Source organism: Quercus robur, chromosome 2 (genome assembly GCF_932294415.1).
Source record: "Quercus robur chromosome 2, dhQueRobu3.1, whole genome shotgun sequence".
In the NCBI taxonomy this organism is placed as follows: Eukaryota; Viridiplantae; Streptophyta; class Magnoliopsida; order Fagales; family Fagaceae; genus Quercus; species Quercus robur.
The window spans coordinates 26,404,685-26,419,715 of NC_065535.1; the positions used below are offsets into that span (position 1 = coordinate 26,404,685).

The 15,031-nt window shown below is 40.8% G+C and overlaps 1 protein-coding gene across 4 annotated transcripts in view; it reads right to left on the minus strand.

Moving 5' to 3' along the window:
- Positions 1 to 15,031, minus strand: part of LOC126713086 (uncharacterized) — a 94,870-nt gene that overhangs the window by 37,800 nt on the left and 42,039 nt on the right. The window lies entirely within an intron of this gene.

The following is a 15,031-nucleotide window of genomic DNA, read 5'->3' on the forward strand; positions in this document are numbered from 1 at the left end:
CATCCTTGGCTTCACTCCCATCTCTTCCCGGTTTCAGACCTCAAAGCACATAATTAAGGCTAAAGGCTCTCATCTTGCAAGGGTCAACGTAGCCATTGAAGGGTTCATCCAAAAAGCCCCTTTGGCAGGAACTCAGTACGTGGAGCTCCTCGCACACCAGGTAGCACAATTCATTGCAGAGGGTGAAGAAATTGTCCCATCAGAGGATGAGGCCGAGGTTCCTCTTAAAGAGACCGAGGAGGAGGACTTTGGAAGCCCAGTTCGTGAGGAAGATTTTGAGGTGTTTTATCATTCTGACGTGACTGAAAGTGTGGTGACAACCTCTACTCCAGCTACTATTGCCATTAGTAGTAACCAAGGGGCCACTGAAGTACTTGAAGGAATGATGATTGAGAAGAAACTACCCAACCTACTATCTCTTCTGGAATCTCATGCTGGTGATGCCACTCTGGAGGTTCTAGTGGTGCCGAGGCCGCCTACTCCTGCCCCTCCTCCTCCTCAAAATGATCCAATTGAAAAGAAAATGAAGAGGGATAAGAAGATTGGAAAGGGGGCTACTGAAGAGGGCGAGATTCAGGAGGAAACCTCCCCAGAGCAAACTAGGGTTTCAAAGGCCACCTAATCTTAGCAAAGGAGGGGTGGAGAGGTGTCCGAGGTTGCCCATGAACATCGGCCCAGAGTTCCGAATTGGAATCCACCCTTGGTATTGGATGGAGCTCCCCTTACCTCGGATTCCTTTATCCGAGACTTCGACAATGGGTGGGCAAGATATGTTGCCAACTCCGTGGAGCAAGTGCTCTTATTGCCTCGAGATATGGCCAAGCTCTGAAATCTAAAGAAGCAAGAGATGTTTCTATCCTTGAAGAGGAATTTGGCCTTGGTATGTTCGTATCCTTCCCCCCCTCCCCCCCAAATTTTTTTGTGCTTGTAAACTTTGATATTAATTCCTTTCTTCTTCTCCAAAACAATAGGCAACTCAAGCGACTCATGTCGCCGAGGAGTGGGTGGATCAAACCCTATATGAAAAGAAAGAGGAAGAGTCCAAGCGCTATGCGGCCTAGAAAGCATAAGCTTAGTCTGACAAGAAACTAAAGGAGACTCTCCTCAAATTAATCGAGTGTGATAAGGCTTGGAAAAGTGTTGAGGCTTCAATAGAGAGTTTCGAGAGGCAAGCTCAAGAGTAACTTCGTCATTTGAAGGAGGCCGAAGAGCAGCTCTCTCTGGCCCGAGCCAAAATTGGGGATTTGACCAAAGAATCAGAGCAAAAAGTTGCGGAGATTGCCAAAGTTGAGCTCACAGCCTATGACTTGGGGAAGAAAGGGACTAAGGCCCATTTAATGTCTCTGATTACAACAGTGTGTCGTGGTTTCTGCCTTAGGACTTGGACCAAGGCTTTAAACGTTGTCGGGGTGGATCAATCCTCGGAACTAAGGAATGTAGAGAGAAAGTGTTCTACCCTCCAGCTATTAGGGTTAAAGTAGCTACTACGGCCCAAGGTAGTGTTGCTTCTTCAGCCCAACCTGCCTATACTGAGGCTTCTGACCCAACTTCGGGTGACAAGGCCCCAACATCTCTTTCAACTTCTACTGCAATAGAGGTACCAGCCTTGGACAAAGCTCCTTCCTTGACACCACAACCTTCCACCGAGGGGCAACTTTCTAAAGAGGCCGAGAAGGACAAAGGACCAGAGGAGCAAAGAAAACACTTGCCAAAGTAGGAGTTAGGTTTAAGTTTTTTTTCTTCTAAACATGGCTGATTGTACTCCCCTGGGATTTACTTGTGTGGGGCCTTTTGTTGGTAGTCTCTTCTGCATGTTTATCAGTCAATGAAAACTTTTATTTTCCCATTTAGTGTATGTGTGCTTTTTACAATTTTAGCATCTTTCAATTAATTTTATTTACCTTACCTTACCTTACTTCTAAGGTCATCTTAATTTTTTTCTTTTAATATCACTCTTTAACCTTGTGTACTGATCCAATGAGTTTGATATAGAGAAAGTCTTACCTTTAGATAGCAAAATTAGGAGTTAATGAATTCAAGGTAGGTGATCCAAGGGATCGGACCTTACCGAGGTTCTATTTAATCATTAGAGAAATTAAGGCGTTAATCTACCCAAGGCAGGTGATCCGAGGAATCGAACTTAGTCGAGGTTCTGTTTAACCCTTAGGAGTATTCACTTTGGATCTAAAATCAGCACTTTAATCAATAGGAGGAACAAAAGAAAGATTCCGTAAATTAGGGCTATCCAACCCACCCAGCCACCTGCCCGTACCCGACCAGCATTCACCCAATCCGACTGCTTTAGCGGTCGGCCGCATGTCCCAAGCTCCAAAACCCAATGCCAGCGGGTCGGTTTTGAGTCCCCTCATTCAAAACTCGTGAAACCCAATCTGCCTGAAGACATCAAATTCTGGCTAATTCTCCAGCGATTCTAACGAGTTTTCAGCTTGATTTGGCATATTTCGGCAACCAAAACAATCAGATTCAGCATAGATACACCAGATCCAACGATTCTTGACACAATTTAGGGAAAAATCATTGGATTTGACGAAATCCTCATCGGATCTTGGCCGGATCAGGCGAGATCTCGCCAATTTTGGCCGTTTTTCTGTGTTTTTTGTTGGGTTTCGGCCTCACCCGAAATTGATGCCACCCGCCGACAAATCGACCCGCGAAACCCGACCCTCTTAACGAGTCGGTTGCGGGTTGAGAATCTGCCTACCCGATCTTTTACAGGTCGGTTGCGGGTTGGGCACAAACCCGACCCGTGGACACCCCTATCGTAAATACATTGAAATTATACATATAAACTTGATCATATATAAGCTCTCACACTAATAGTAATACTTTCGTAAGTTATTTACATTCCATGGTTGAGGGACCGAAATTTCATTTGGGTCTTCTAAACGATAAGCCCCTACTCTAGCTACTGAGGTCACCCAATAAGGTCCTTCCCAGTTGGGACCGAGTTTTCCCTAAGAGAATTTTTCATATTCCCGACCACCCTTCTCAAGACGAGGTCCCTTAGTACGAATGCCTTAACTTTTATACCTTTCTCATATCCTCGCCTTAACTTTTGCTGGTATTAGGCCAGCTTAACAGTGGCGACCTCCTTTCGTTCTTCGGCCAAATCTAGATTGGTGGAGAGAAGACGCTTGTTGCTACTACTATCAAATTGGTCAGATCTCATAGTTGGAAAGCCTGTTTCCAAAGGGATAACTACTTTAGATCCATACGTCATGGAGAAAGGAGTTTCTCCAGTGGATCTCTTAGGTGTCATGCGATACACCCATAACATATATGGCAGCTTATCTACCCATTTACCCTTAGCTTCCTCCAGCCTTTTCTTCAATCCATCCACAATGACCTTATTCGTGGCCTCTGCTTGGCCATTACCTTGAGGGTATGCTGGGGTGGAGTATCTACTTTTTATGCCTAAATCACAACAATACCCCTAGAAAGTCTTGCTATCAAACTAGAGCCCATTATCCAAGACGAAAGTGTTTGGGATCCCAAATCTCATTATGATATTCCGTCATACAAATCTCTTCACATCTTGATCTCGAATGTTAGTAAGAGGCTCGGCCTCCACCCACTCAATGAAGTAATCTGTTGCGACGAGGAGGAACTTTCGGTTTTTGGTAGCCTTAGGGAATGGGCCAACGATGTCTAGCTCCCATTATACTAAGGGCCATGGGCTAGTTAAGGGATCGAGAACTCTTCCTAGCTGATGAATGTTTGGGGCATTCCTTTGGCATTGATCACACTTTTTAACAAACTCTTGCGAGGACTTTTGCATGCTCGGGCACCAGTAGCCTTATGTTAAAGCTCTGTGTGACAAGGACCTTCCTCCCATATGACTACCATAAATCCCTTCATGAAGCTTTTCCAGCAATGTTTCCACTGCCTCAGGGTGAACACATAACAAGTATGGTCCTAAATATGAGCGCTTGTACAACTTCTGCTCTTTCGAAAGCCAATACCTCGACGCTTTTCTATGAGTTTTCTCTGCCTCAGTTCTGTCCTCGAGGGAAGTTCCATCCTTAAGGAACGAGATTATCAAATCCATCCAGCTAGGGCCTACTCATGTAAAGTTCACCCCTACTAGTGTTAGTTTGTCATAAGTAAGGGTTACAAGGTTTTCCACCAATATGATCCTTGGAAGTCTTTCTCCAGCCGAAGTGGCCAGAGTTATCAAGGAATCAACATGAGAATTCTTACTCCGAGGAATTTGCTCTAGGGTAGAGGAGTCAAAACTATCCAGCAATCATTTTACCTAATTTAAGTACCATGACATCCTTGGATCCTTTGCTTTAAATTCACCTCGAACCTGCCCAACTATGAGTCTTGAGTCACAATAAATTTTCGCGAGTTTCCCCCCGAGCTTTTGGACGATAATCAATCCTACTTGGAAGGCCTCATACTCAGCCTCATTGTTCGTGGTTGAAAAGCTTAGTCTCAAAGATTTTTCTAAAGTAATTCCTTTTGGGGAAATTATCACGATCCTAACCCTTGAGCCCTTTTGGTTTCTTCCTCGTTTACAAACAACTGCCAAGCCTATTGGGATGAGACTGCATTTACCCTTAATCCTATTTCAGGTGTTCCCACTTCCTCAGAACTAGCTTGCTCTTGCTCTTCAGTGAACTCTACCACCAGATCTACGAGAACCTATCCTTTCACTGCCGTACAAGGTAGGTATCTAATATCAAATACACCCAGCATAGTTCTCCACTTAGTCACTCTCCCAGTATAGTCGGACCTCCAAAGTAATGCCTACAACGGTAATTGATTAAGGATGACAACTGTATGGGCTTGAAAATAATGCGGAAGCTTTTTCATGGCATGAATTATGGCCAAGATAGCTTTTTCCAGAGGGAGGTACCAGACATCAACCTCTTGGAGGGATTTGCTAACATAATACACTGGCTTTTGGATTCCTTCTTCAACTCGTACCAGAACCAGACTTATTGCATGCAATGTAACAACTATATACGCATATAAGACCTACTCTTTTTCTAGCCTAGACATGATTGAAGGGTGAGCTAAATATGCCTTCAAATCTTCAAAAGCTTTGTCACACTCTTTAGACCAAATAAAGTCTTTCCATTTATGCAACAATTGGAAAAAAGGTCTACATCAGTCTGCTGACTGAGATATAGATCTGTTCAAAGCCGCGGTCATCCAAGTCAAACGCTGGACTTCTTTAGGGTTGCAAGGTGGATGTAGATTATGAATGGCTTTAATTTGGTCAAGATTAACCTCAATTCCTCGATGTGTAATCATATATCCTAGAAATTTTTCCGATCCTACCCCCAAGGAACATTTGGAGGTGTTTAAACGAAGCCTATGCTTCCTCAATACCATAAAGACTTCATCAAGATCCCCCAAGTGCTCAGATACTTTCTTACTTTTCACCACCATATCATCGATGTAGGGCTTCACATTTTTGCCCAATTAACCCTCAAACATCCTCGTTACCATCCTCTAGTACGTGGATTCAACATTCTTTAGCTCGAAGGGCATTGCTTAGTAATGATAGTTTCTTGTTGGGGTAAGGAAAGCTGTTTTCTCTTGATCTGATAATGTTAGTGGAATTTGGTGATATCCTTGGAAAATGTCTAGGAAGCTCATCCTAGGATGGCCATATGTTGCATCAACAAGTTAATCGATCCTCAGAATAGGGAATGGATCTTTGGAGCAAGCCTTGTTGAGATCCATAAAATCCACGCATACTCTCCATTTCTCAGACTTCTTCTTTACCACTACCATGTTGACTAACCATTCGGGGTAGAAAACCTCTTTGATAGCCCCGCCTGTTTAAGTTTCCAAACTTCCTTTACAGCCTCGGCATGTTCTTTGGAAGACCGTTGAGGTTGCTGCTTCCTCGGGACTGCCTTCGAGTTTACATTCAAACTATGCCAAATGAATTCTGGATCAACTCCAAGTGCTTCATATGCACTACAAGCAAAGACATCTAAATTTCTCTTCAGGAATCTCACTAACTATTCTTTCTAATCTAGTGGAAGCTCAGTCCCAATCTGGAAGTACTACTCTTCGTCTTCTCCGATGATGATTTTATCAAGCCTTTCACACGATGTCGAGGAATCCAAGGGGGCTGATAATATAGGCTGTAATTGCTATAAGGCAAGAATTGACTCCAAGGAACCAACTTCAGTCACTTGGTGCCTAATCGCCACTACCATGCATTGCCTGGCCATTACTTGGCATCCAAATAATCCCCAACACCTTCCTCAATGGGATATTTTAACTTTACATGCAGAGTTAAAGATACAGTCCCCATAGCATGGAGCCACAGCCTTGCTAGAATGGCTATATAGGGTGAATAAGCCTCCACGACAATGAAATCCACATTCACCACCTGTTCTCTTGTCTGCACAGGTAGCCTAATCATCCCCTTAGGGATAATAGCGTTTCCATCAAATCCGACCAAAGGAACATCGTATTTGCTTAGATCTTCTGGCCTAAGCCCCAAGCCCTTAATATATCCGGGTACATGATCTCAGCCCCACTCCTTTAATTGATCATTACCCTCTTGACATCAAATCTCGCTATTCGCAGGGTTACCACGAGGGCATCGTCATGGGGATGAATTGTTCCCTCCTTATCGGCCTTGGAAAACCCCAGGATTGGCTGGTCCCGCATCCTAAATTTCTTGGACGGCCCACCTTCTTCGTCCCCAATTAATTGTGGAGATATTGTCATCACCCCATTAACTGAGCTAAAACCTTTCCTCGAGGCCGCAAAGATGATATTGATTGTTCCTAGGGAAGATTGAGGAATGCTATTTCTCTGAGATCCTACTATAGGTTGTTCCCCTTAAACTGCAGGCTGGTGTAAGAGCTGCTTCAATTTCTCGCTCTAACTAATTGATCCAGGATGATTTGCAAAGTCCTATAGTCCTCTGTGGTATGTTCTCGGTCCTAATGATACTAACAATGCAGATTTTGATTTCTTTTGGTGGGATCTCCTCCCATTCTGTTGGACCATTTAAAGGCTCGTTCTTGATCTTTTCTAACATTTGGTAGATCGGTTCTTTAAATACCAAGTTTACTGTCTAGGGTCTAGCAAGGTTGCAAGATGCTTAGTTGAAAAAAAATCTCCTCGGTTGAGACGGTGTAAACCAACTGGCTGAATTATCTCTGTGGTCAGGAGTGAAAGCATTTCCCTTCCCTTTACTATGATTTTGATTGTCTTCGACCCTCTTATGCTCCTCAATCCGGTCCATTAATTGATGCATGCTTCGAGGAAGCTTCATGGTAAGAGATTTTTGTTGATCGAAATGTGTAGGGAGACCCACCTTGAAGGTTCTGACAGCCACATCCTTGAATTCCCCATCTATTTTATTATAAATCTCCCAATACCTGTCGGAATAGATTTTTAAGGTCTCTCCTTCCCTCATGCACATTGAAAGCAAAGAATCTAGAGGTCTCGAGACTCAACTACATGTGACAAATCTTGCTCCAAATGCCCTTGTTAGTTCCTCAAAAGATCCTATAGATCCCTCCACAAGGTCATCAAACCTCCTTATGGCCATTGGGTTGAGGCTTAAGGGGAAAACTTTACACATCAACACTTTGTTCTTGGAATGGACGGCCATTCTTTGATTAAAGTGGCTCACGTGCTCAACAAGGTATGTCTTGCCATTGTATATTGTAAAAGTTGGTTGATTGAAGCAACGAGGGAGTTTGGCCTGCTTAATATGCCTAGAAAAGGGTGAACGAGATATCTGCTAGAGCGCTTTTCCCATGGCATCATTTCCCTGACTTTTCCTCGGTAAGGTCCTGGATCTCTTGTGGTGGTGCCTTTCACCGAAAGAGTATCGTGATGACGACTTGAAAGACTCGCTATAGGGAGTTTTACTTCTTCGTCGATAATTTTTGTCATCCTCAGAGCTAGAACTTTGGCTTGGGGTGGGAGTCCTTTCTTCCCTTACTCGAGCCTTGTGATGAAGACACCGGCATAGTTGGTCCACTTTCTTCTTGAGGTTATACACCTCCTCATCAGGTGAATTATGACTGGCTTGATGCTAACCTATTCACTCAAAGTGTATAGATGGCACTCTTTCGCTATGAGTATGGGCCATATGCCGATCCCTCCTTCACTCAAGATTAACAAAGTGGTCCCTATGCTAGGATCCAACGGATTCCAATGAGCCACTTCTTCTAGGATTGGCCACAGTAAGAAGACTTTTAAGGGTAATTAGGAGACCTTCCCACAGACGGTGCCAATTGTGTAGTCAAGAAGATAAGACAAGTTGAAAGGATGATATACTTGCTACATTTGCTCAAACAATTAATTTGTAGAGGTGGGATGTTTAATCAACCTTATATACCCTCTTTTGAATAGATTAAACTGTTTGGAATTGGAAAGATTAACATTAAGTATTATTATGCAAGTATTTTAGAAAGATAGCCTTAAAGGGATTGTATTGAACTCCTCGAGTTTAGTCTGAGATAGAGATTACAAGTGTTTCTTCCTTAGAAATTCTAAATCCCCCTTCTCTAGGGATTCCTATGCTTTATATAGTTAGCTAAGGTGCATCTGAGCCCTACATATGAAGGGTCATGGTTCACCTCCATTGATACTTGTCCCATCAGAGCCTTACTAGAAGGCTCCCACATTAGACTATGAGTTGTGGTGACACTATTCAGGTGTCATGTCCTCATTAATGCGGCCAGCTAAGTGAATGCAGAGCATTAAATGCGAAAGGTGATTGATACTCTATCTATCTTATTTTCTTCCTAACTTGATGACAAATCTTCTTTTTCACCCTTGGTTTGTGCTCGACGGCCTATAGCATGGGATCTCGACCTCCCGAGAGTGCACAGGTGTCCTCTGAGTCCTCAGGCATTGTGGTTTTCCTGCTCCAATAGGGGGTTGTTCGAATTTTCCCAAGGGTATGTTATTAGTGTATTTCGAGGTCCGTACATATGATGCTATCCTCGGCCTATCTGTTTGTATCCTTGGATTCCCGTCCCCCCCCCCCCCACCCCCACCCCCACATTATTATATTTTCAAATTTTCATTAAAAAATTGTAAAACTTGATAATTAAAATATCATCACATAATATATAATAAAAGTTGAGCTTAGAAGTCATGATTGCACCAAGTGGCTACACCAAATTGCTGAAAATTTATTAAATTTCTTTTTTTAAAAATTAAATTTAGTTAGTTGGTGGCAATTTGGCATACAACTACTATACCTAAAAGAGGCCTGATTAGTTTGAATAACAAAAACTAAATTAACGTGTAATCGTTGTTTATTTATATCTTTTCTAATTCTTGAGAACGTCTATATCCTTTTTGATTTTACATACACCTCATGGACTCTCATTTTCACACACACATACACACACACGGTTATTTGGTGTATTTTTTTAATTCTCCTACCAATTGTACAGTTTTTTTATTTAATTTAGTTTTTTTTTCACAACATTTTTACAACAAATAATAAATGGTTAATTACTATTGGTTTTAATTTGAATCTACAATTTAAATTACTTTTTTGTCCACCCATAACAACTAATAACAATCTATCGTTTATGATTTGTTGTAAAAATGTTGTGAACATAGCATTTTTCTTTATGAGAACTACTATGTCCACAATATTTTCACAACAAATCATAAGTGGTTAGTTGCTTTTTTTGGATTTATTGTGAAAATGTTGTAAACATAACATGTCTCTTTAGTAGTTGTTACTTCTTTTTTTAGCTAATTCCCTTAAATTTAATATATTTTATATGCTTATGGTTTGATAATCAATGATTAAATATAGTTAGACATGCTTTCATAGTGGGGTATCTTCCACAAGAATTGATATATTAATTTCTACAAATCTCTTATTCTCCTTTTAGAAGATTTAGGGTCTGTTTGGTAATATTATTCTAGTAACATTGTTTGTATTTTTTGAAAATACGTGTAAGTAAAAAAGTGTATGAAAATACGAGTGTTGTTGTTTAAACACTGAAAACTGTTATTCAAAATACACTACCAAACACTCCCTTATTATTTTGTATATCATATCCGAATTACATGTTTATAACATTCTAGTGGTGATATGTTGTTTACATCCCCTCAATTTGTAAAATTTATTTGTTTTTATTGTGTGACTTACAAATTATTAATATAGATTTAACATATATAACCTTCAAATTATTAATATAGATTCAACATATATAACTTTTAATTAAGCCATGCATCGCACAAGCTCTAAAAGTAATAGTAATTTCCTTTCTGTTTCTTTTTTTTCTTTTTCTTTTTCTTTTTTCTTTTTTTGATAAGTAATAAGATATATTAATAAAAAAGGAACACCATAGTGCACAGGGAGTGAACAAGGGAAAAGAAATCAAATACAAAAATTGCAAGAGTCTAGGAAATCAATAAAAGAAGAGAAATATTTATTTTGCAAAGCAAACAACCAATCCCTTAAAGTTCTAAAAAAGAGAAGCTTGAGGTCCGGAATAGATCCCTCAGTATCTTCAAAACATCTATTATTTCTCTCCCTCCAAAGACACCACAATAAGCAATGAGGAATGATAGACCAAATATAACCATTTTGATGACAACCAAAGCTACCTTGCCAACACCGTAACAACCCAAAAACAGTGTGCGGCATAACCCAAGTTACTCCAAAAAGACCCAAAAACATAGACCATAGATCCGTAGCAAAAGGACAATGAAGGAATAGATGGTCAACCGATTCACCATTTCTCTTACACATGTAGCACCAATCCAAAATCCACACCTTCCTTTTACGTAAATTATCAATCGTCAAGCATTTCCCTAAGGCAGTAGTCCAAACAAAGAAAGCTACTCTAGAGGGAATCTTCTGCTTCGAAATACTTTTCCAAGGAAACTCATAGAAAGCGATGCCAGCTAAAATTCTATAATAATCACTAACCAAGAAACCCTTAACTTTGCTAGGATAACACATTTTATCCTCACCTAGCCCCCTTATAGGAGAACCATAAATGGTTTCCATGAAGTCAGACATAGCCTCTAGATCTCGAGCATGCACACCCCTAACGAATCTCACATCCCAAAAGAGGACACCATTGGTGGACATCATAAGCTCAGTCACACTGGCATCAAGTCCGAATATCTAACAGCAAGAGATGTCTCTCCACACCACCGGTCTTGCCAAAACTTCACTCTAAACCCATCACATACAGAATATGGCGAGAGAAGGAAGGCCATCCCTGACTGATATTTTTCCATAAACCAACACCATAAGGGCCAATCACAGCTCTGGTACACCAGCACCCCCCCCCCCCCCCGCGGGGCCCCCAACACACATCCATATTTTATCTCTATCACTTGCCTCCAAAGGGCATCTTCCTCAATCCCAAATCTCCAAAGCCACTTCCCAAGTAAAGCTTCATTGAAAAATCTTATCTTCATTATCCCTAAGCCACTCGAAGAAATAGGAGAACAAACAGTAGCCCATTTAATCAAATGAATTTTAGGATCATCTCCAAAATTGCCCTATAAGAAATTCCGCTGGAGCCTCTCAATTCGGTTAGCCACACTAGCAGGAATAGGAAATAAGGATAGAAAATAAGTGGGTAAATTAGATAGGATACTTTTGATTAGGGTGACTCTACCTCCCTTGGATAAGTATAAGCGTTTCCAACCCGCCAATCTCCTCTCCATTTTCTCCAAAATTGGATTCTATATAGTCTTATCCTTGAATTTAGCACCCAAAGGAAGACCTAGATATTTCATTGGGAAAGAGCCCTGCTTGCAGCCAAGAACAACCAAGAAAAGGTCAATATGATTGACTACCCCAACCGGAACTAATTCTGACTTGCCCAAGTTAATCTTTAGACCTGACACCACCTCAAACCAGATAAGAATCATACGAAGAATCAAAATTTGATCTAAATCAGCCTTACAAAAGATTAGCATGTCATCCACAAAAAGGAGATGAGACACCGCCATGGATCTTCCCTCCAAGTTACCCACACTAAATCCCGACATGTGACCTTCATGAACTGCTTTATCCAACATTCTTCCAAGAGCTTCCATCACCAAAACAAACAAAAATAGAGACAACGGATCACCTTGCCTCAAACCTCTGGTGCTACCAAAGAATCCACAAGGAGAGCTATTACACTAAAATAAACAAAGTCAAAATAATGTTTTTTCTTAAAAAAAAAATGGTAGACACCAACGTCGCTTGTGTGATTCGTTAATCCTTCTTCTAAGTCCAACGTTTTGACTTTTAAGGGGACAACATATTTAAGGCTTTCGAATGTAATATTTTTTTTTTGATAAATAACAGAATTGTATTAATCAAAAGTCCAGGTACACCAGGGGTGTACGTGGAAAACAGTACATCAAACACAAAAATTACAAAGATCAAGCATTTCTAAAAAATTAGAACAAGGGAAAAGATTAAAGGAAGAACTCCACTCTAGCAAGGTGTGAAGAAGAAGAGATTTAAATTCTAAAATAGACCGTTCCTTCCCTTCGAAACATCTTGAGTTCCATTCTCGCCAAATACACCATAGGACACAATGTGGGATAGCCCTCCATAAATCAATGCTCCAATGCCCACCGAAGGAACCTTGCCAACTCGAAAATAAATCAGAGACATCATGCAGCATAACCCATTGAAGACCAAATAAAGCCCACACCATAGACCATAATTCATAAGCAATAGGACAATGAAGAAGAAGTGATTCACCGATTCTCCACTCTTTTTACACATATAGCACCAATCTACAACTACGACACCCTTATACCATAAATTTTCAGTAGTCAAAATCTTACCTAATGAGACAGTCCAAGAGAAGAAAGCAACCTTAGTAGGGACCTTTGAACGCCACACAGGCTTCCAAGGGAAAGAAATGTTGAGAGTAGAGGAAAGGGAGAGATAGTACTCACTCACTTTAAAATTCTTATTTCCAATTGGTTTCCAGCATAGTTTGTCCTGAACTTCACCATTAAGGGGTATTGAATTGATAAGATCTAGAAAAGTGTAAAATGTTATGTTTCCCAATTTTGGGGAGCTCTAGAAAAAAAGAAGATCTCAGTGAAGCCTCTGGTTAGGAAAGTGCATAACATCTGCAATAGAAGACTCCTTATTACAACTAATATTATAGAGTTCCAGAAAAGCCTCTCGGAGAGTACAACTCCCACACCACACATGATGCCAAAATTTAATTCTGTCACCAACACCAACCTCGAACTGAATGGATTTTGAAAAGGCTGGCCAACCTTGTCTTATGGTTCTCCAAAGACTAACACCATAAGGATTAGAGACTTCTTTTGTACACCAACCTCCCCAATTATTCCCATATTTAGCCTCAATAACCCGCCTCCAGAGATGGGTTGTCTCTCTTCCATATCTCCACAACCATTTCCCCAACAAAGCTTGTTTGAAGGTTCTCAAATTTTTAATACCCAAAACGCCATACTGCAATGGAGAACAAACCTGGGCCCAATTTACTAGTCGGAATTTAGGAAACTCATCTATCCCACCCCATAGAAAATTTCTTTGAAACCTCTCAATACGAATAGCAATATCTGCAGGAATAGGGAAGAGAGATAGGACATAAGTTGGCAAACTTGAGAGAGTGCTTTTGGTTAAGGTAATCTTACCACCTTTTGATAAGTATAATCGCTTCCAACTCGTTAATCTTCGCTCCATTCTTTCTAGGATAGAGTTCCAAATTGCCATGTCCTTGAATTTAGCACCTAACGGCAATCCCAAGTAAGTCATTGGCAAAGATGACTGTCTACAACCCAACAATGCCACCAGCTCCCCCATATTAGTCACCTCTCCAACTGGAACTAATTCTAACTTAGCCAGGTTAATGTGCAACCCTGACACCACCTCAAAAGAGGCTAAAATCTCCCGCAAATATTCAATCTGACTTGCTGTAGCATCACAGAAAATTAAAGTGTCATTCACAAAGAATAGATGTGTCACCATGAGGGGGGTATTAGACCTGGTACCAATAGTGAAACCCGAAATGTGTCCAACCAGAACCGCACCATCCAACAAATGGCTTAATGCCTCCATAACAATAGCAAATAAGAGCGGGGAGAGAGGATCTCCTTGGTGCAGCCCCCTAGAGCTCCCAAAGAAATCCTTAGGGGAGCCATTTATCAAAATTGAAAATCTCACTGTGGAGATGCAAAATAGAATCCACTTTCTCCATTTCTCAAAGAATCCGCAACACTGCAACATATACATAAGAAAATCCCAATTGACATGATCAAAAGCTTTGTCCACATCCAACTTACATAAAACCTTAGGTATCCTTGCCTTGAGCCTACTATCCAAACACTTACTAACAATTAAGACAGAATCTAGGATTTGTCTATCCAGAACAAAAGCATTTTGAGACTCAGAGATGAATGCAGTAGTTACCCTTCTCAGCCTATTAGCCAGCAACTTGGAAATGACTTTATAAATACTACCCACAAGACTAATAGGTCTAAAGTCTCTCACACTGACAACATCTACTTTCTTTGGAATGAGAGCAATGAAAGTTGCATTAAGACTTTTCTCAAAGACAGCTTGTGAATGGAAGTTGGCAAGAAACTCCATAATTTCAAGTTTTAAAAAGTCCCAACAAGCCTTAAAGAAAGCCATTGAGAAATCATCTAGTCCTGGAGATTTATCGCAATTACAACCTTGGATGACACCAAATACCTCCTCTTCCTCAAATGGTCTTTCTAACCAAGCAGCTTCCTCCTCAGAAATCATAGAGAATTCCACTTCATCAAGCACAGGTCTTTGGCCCTCATTTTCAGAGTACAATTGTTTGTAGAAATGAGAGACGCAAGCTGCTATTGAATTAGGATCCGATGTCAATTCACCTTCCACCAACAGATTGTCTATAGTATTAAATCTTCTGTGGGAGTTTGCTATTCTATGAAAGAACTTAGGGTTTCTATCCCCCTTTCGGATCCAAAGGGCCCTAGATTTTTGCCTCCAACATATTTCAACCATAAGAGTTACCTTTTCAAGATCAATGCGAAGTCGTTCTATTTCTAA